Below are 6000 nucleotides of genomic sequence, written 5' to 3' on the forward strand. Positions count from 1 at the left end.
CTTCACTCATATATCCCCAGTCTGACCTTTTTCCATTAGGAATTCATTGTTGTTCTTACATGTGCCATAATAGAATACTTTGGTTCTACTAAAACACAGAACAAATTTGAACATCATACAATTACACCCCATTGTCCATATTGCTGGCAAAAGGGACATCAATGTAGAATTAGACAGCTGTAATAGAAGCACCATGCAACAAGACTGTGACTGCATCAGCAACAGCAACAGCAACAAGTCTGTGACTGCATCAGCAACAGCAACAGCAACAAGTCTGTGACTGCATCAGCAACAGCAACAGCAACAAGTCTGTGACTGCATCAGTAGCAGCAGCAACAAGGCTGTGACTGCATCAGCAACAGCAACAGGGGTATGACTGCATCAGCAACAGCAACAGGGGTGTGACTGCATCAGCAGCACCAACAAGGCTGAGACTGCATCAGCAACAGCAACAGGGGTATGACTGCATCAGCAGCACCAACAAGGCTGAGACTGCATCAGCAACAGCAACAGGGGTGTGACTGCATCAGCACCACCAACAAGGCTATGACTGCATCAGCAACAGCAACAGGGCTTTGATTATATCAGCAACAGCAGCAAGGCTGTGACTGCATCAGCACCATGCAACAAATCTATATCAAAAGCAGCAACGGGGCTCCATGATACATACAGCAAAATGTACCCTTTATCTTGACTCTCTGTTTTGTGTTAATCAATTCTCAATCCAAACCCATTTCCATGAATGTCTAATGTTCTGTTTCATGCAAAATCTGTTTAAACAACCACCATCTATTCTCCACCATTCTGTATCTATCTTACCCCATTTTCCTTCATTTCTTTCATGTCTGCCCTTCAGAAATTGCAAACTTTTACCTCCTGTTCAGCATTTACATGTTCCCAGTTGGTCATAGATTAAAATCACATGGTGTGAATTATCATTTCTAGGCTGATGATACCTATAATCTATGTCTGTACCAAACATGACCATGAAGTAGCTGTTTCTGCACTCTTTAATTGCATCTCTGATATAAAAACCTGGATGACTCAAAATTTTCATGCTACTTGGCACCTACCAATCACCTACGTAAAGCCAATGCAGTAACCTTTCCATGGATGGTACTGTGCTTGAATTTCCCTCAACATTGAAGAATTCAGGGGTGTTATTTGATCCTGGCTTGACTTTTGACCCTCATGTGCAAATTATTTGTAAAATCATCATTCTTCTATCTCAGAAAAATTGCCAGACTTTGTCCTATGTTGTCTTTGACTGTAGCAGAAAAGCTGGTCAGCACATTTGTCATTTCTAGAAGTGATTACTACAATGATCTACTCGCTGGGATATCCGAGTCCACACTAAACTGACCCCAGTATGTAGCTCTTAAGGAGTGACCATGGTTTTGCTGCTGATATTTTCCCATGTTGAGTCAAACACTTTGATAGTTTGATCCTAAGTATGGGGTCTTTATATTTATGAAAACCGTGATGTAATGGCAGTGATAACACTTCTCTGAAAACCGCAATCCTCAGTGGCCATATACAGTATATCATGTTCAGCAAAAGAGGACCTAATTGGTGCTAAAAAATCAGATACCTTTCAGGAGGGATGCCATCAAAGACAGGAGACTTGACTCTTTGTTGTGCCCCGTACTGCCTTCTGTAGCTCAGAGGGCAACATGGCACCTTCATCACAGCTGACTCTGCAGGAGAAAGACTAGGTAAATGAAAAGACTAGAGAAAGATCATACACATTCTCTTATCAAATTGAAGGTCTGAACTGTATAATTTAGAGTAAAGTAGGCAAAATGTAGAGTTCGTCTGTACAGGATCTGACAGTAACATCCCCTGTGTCAGTCTAACAGCAGGGATATGTGCAAAACGTTCATTACTGCAGAACATCTCACCTAGTAAATGACTGGGTCAAATGCCATTGAAATAATAATCCTGCTTGAATCTACATATAATAATTTTGGCACAGTATTTAAACAGTGATACTATAATATTTTTTATATAAGATATTTGATTCCAATGCTGTAGCCTCAGAACGAGTTGTTAAGCAGTTTACTTGACCGAACTTGTTAGCCAGTTATACTTATTTTAAGTTTAGTCTTGCTCTTTAATGCAACTGTAAACGCCCCCATCCCAAACAACAGAACAAGAATACCCCCGACCAAAACAACCCATCCACTCCCCTTTCTGAAGCTCTGACGCCAACACTGTCCAAATAAACACCTGAATTCTCTGCCACTCACCATCAGTCAACAAACACACATACTGGGAGGATAATTGGTTTTTGGGACTGGAGTCCTGTCCAGGGTATATCCTGCCTTGTGCCCATTGCCTGGGATTAGATAAACAGTTAGAAGATTGATGGATCGATTACTGTTAAGCAGCACATTCCGTAACTTAATCATTTTTGATTTAATTGTTTTCATTGTACTTTAAATTTGCAGTAGTAGTTTGCTTGTAAACATAAATGAAACTGAAAAATATCTGTAATGTTCCAGGTGTGGCTTATTTTCTCATGTGATTTCTTCTTTGATGACCGTGTGTTTTTTCTTTTTTTAATCAGAGCTGTGTAAATGAGTAAATATGCTGATAAATCAGCTAGACTGCAGGTCAATGTGAACTCTGCTGGAAAGAGAAAAGTCATTGCTGAGTCATTGCTGAGAAATGAGGCATCTGGAGGCATCTGGAGAGAGCCAAAGCCATTCTTCTCTGTTTAATAATAAATCCTGGGCTCCAGTGAAACAGGCTATAGAAGAGTTAAGATCATTCTCAGTTCACAAGGTTACAGCTTCTGTCCAGCAGTGGTCACAAGGTCAACTGAATATTGATTATTGGGTGCAAAATTAAAAAGTGTGATTGTGGCATTATCTTTCTGTCCATGCTTGAAATGTGACCGCTGTAAAAGATGAATTGACACTTTTTTTTTGGTCTCTGTATGTTTACCAGCTCACAAACGTGCATGTAGGAAGCTACCTGAAGTTAAAGGAAAACACAGAAAATCCTTGCAAATTGCCATACTGCACCGTTCAGAGGTTTGAACAGAATGTTGAAAAATAGAATAGTAAAACACTATTCCACCAAGCTTCAAATGTTTTGTAGCTCTTATTTAAATACAAATGTCTTAATTGCACTGAATTTGCATAGTTGTTTCTGTCAAGATTTATAAAACCAATTACTTAGAATGAAAAGAAATGTGTAGTGTAGTAGCTTACCATTAAGAGGAAACATCATTTTTTTACTCATTAGTAACTTACTTATCATCTATCCATTATCAGAAATAGATGAGGGATAAGAGGAAATAAAAAAATCTTATTCTTGGCGAGGACTGTGGCAAACTACAGTCCATCCCAGAAGCACAGAGCTGAAACCAGGATGCTAGCCCATGGCAAGGAACTCGGGGACATTTTGCGAACACAAGTTAACCCAGACAGGATGTTTCTGGGGAGCTGGGAGAAAGCTAGAGCACCTGGAGAAACCCACGGGAACATGTGGAACCTTGCATACTCCACACGGAAATTGTCAGGCGATAATCAAGCCTAGCACCCTCTGAAGTACCCATGTTAATGTTGTGCCAGTGTCTCCTGAACCCAGACCAGACCTAAACGTATTATTAACTTTTGGAATTGTTGCAAGGACAGTGACACACATTTTGGCAAAGAAAGGTTATTCAGCTGCTAAAGGAAAGAGTCCCAAGCTGGGATAGTGAAGAAGCACACTTTTCAGGATAGCTGAATAATGTTTATTCAAGAAGAATGCTAAACTTGGGTCGAGGTTGAAAACATCCATTTCATAGTATTTTTCTGTCATAACTGTTTTATTTTACTGAACATTCCAGTTAATTAAAATGTATAAGAAAATAAAGTAGAAGTATACGTGGAATCTATTAATATTCATTCTAATTGATTTTGGTCTCTGCTTTGATTACAAAATGTGGCTTGTCCTTTCTAATCTGCTTATCCAGTACAGTCGTAGGGGGAGCTGGAGCCTAACCCAGTAAGGAATGGGACAAGGTGGGATACACCTTGGACAGAACACCATTCCATCACAGGGAAATGTGGCTTGTAAATTAGCAAAATACGTCAATTCGTCTTAACTCAATGATCTTACAAACAACATCTTACAAAGATCAATGGATAGGTGCATGTATTCATATTTTAAAATGTATAAGAAAGCATAAAATAATAAAAATTGTCTGAAATAGATACATAATATTTACTGGTTTCTATTGTAAAGTTTTTTTCTGCATCTAGTATATCAAGGAGTTAATCTGCGATTAGTTATAAATGGACTTTTGTCTCATTATTAGAACTGCTAGTAAACACAGCCAAATAATCTGTGTCTGTCACAGGAATATAATGAATTCAGCAATCGTGTAAATTGACTTTGCTTTAGTTCAACGGTGCTTTTGTTTGGAGTGCATCGTGCATCAAATCAGACACTGGCGAAACTGCAAAGAGCTGCAGGGAAATTGTGACTTGTAATCTCTAGCCTGACTTTTTAAGTCATACAACCCATACACTTGGGAGAAGGGTTAAATTGATCCAATTTAGGTTTAGTCAGGCTGGTTTATCCCTTCATCATGGCTGTAAAGCTATTAATGATTTAAAGAGGTTTAGAAAGGGTGCTGGATTCTTGACCTTGAGAACCAGAATTGAGATCACCTGCAGTAACTAAAGCAACTAAGGATCGGAAATAAATAATAAAAAGTGTGAAGGGGTCTGGTAGAAATGGACACTGGGATGGCTGTGACCATGCTTTCCTTTGTTTGTAATGAATAGATGCAATAGCAGAAGAACAGCTATTTTGGCAGGAGTCTTCAATTAGAGTCGGTGAAACAGATCTGTGCTTATGTTATTGAGTCCTGTTTCCCATTAGTGTTGCTCATCAGTGTGTTTCTCCCACTGGGAAGTGATTGGCTATGAAATTTACAGTAACTGCACCGGCGCTTATCTGCTTCACTTTCATTTTTATTTTCATTTAGGAAGGACCATTGTGGTGCTTTGTCTTGTCTTTGATAACCCTGATTAGACTTCTAACAGACGGTAATGTTAATACCAGCAGCCCCACAGACACGGACCTCACAATGATCTGTCAGGTCTGGCTTGGTGTTATCTGTTTCATCGCTTTGCTGTTTTCATTTTTCTCCCCCCGCAACACTCTGCGTCTTTACTCAGGAGGCAGGCTTGACGAAGGTTACCAATGAGTCCTTATTTATCTTCCAAAGCGTGTTTGCCTTTCAAATGAGGTTTCACTTAACTGGAACCATCTTCCATCGGAATTAATTGAGAGGTATTCCCAATAGCGTTTTAAATGATTAGATCAATTTCAACTCTGATAATGTTCTTTTTTTCCCCACATTCAGTAATAACAGAAACTGTAAAGTCCAGAAGGCCAGTAATGTACTTCATCAGTGAGAGGAACAAATGTACCTTCTGTTCCGCAATGACGGCTGAGTGAGTTAATTAGGTTATTTGTAATGAAACCAGATCTACTGCTACAGGCAAAGGGAATTCAGATTGTTAGTGTGATGTTAATCCATTTTTACTTTTCTGACTAATTACTTGTATGAATAGAACAGCAAATTTGAAATAACTAGGGATAATACCTGAGATGTCCTGAGGTGTACCGTGAGGCAGTGAAAGCAGAAAATGTGCACAACAGTGTGAAGGAAGGCAGAGAGTTAAGAGCACATGTAGGGGAAATCAGAAAGGTAGACCAGGACACAGTCTTGCCACACTGTCAGTGGTGGCAAAGCTCTGTGCAGATGGAGAGAGTTAGCTGTAGGCAATTAACGGTTGAGAAGAGAGATTGGACAATGTAGTTAAAGTAAAACAGAACAAAACTTTTACAGAGACCTGTCCATTGTCACACTGTACCAGCAAAGGAATAACAGTGTTATAGAACTAATGTACGTTTAAAAGAAAGACACACATATTAGGATTTTAAAATTAAAATCTATGTCAGATTGCCCGTTGTGTAGTAGAGTAATGCTAT

Source organism: Atractosteus spatula, chromosome 17, assembly GCF_055471065.1.
Source record: "Atractosteus spatula isolate fAtrSpa1 chromosome 17, fAtrSpa1.hap1, whole genome shotgun sequence".
Classification (NCBI taxonomy): domain Eukaryota; kingdom Metazoa; phylum Chordata; class Actinopteri; order Semionotiformes; family Lepisosteidae; genus Atractosteus; species Atractosteus spatula.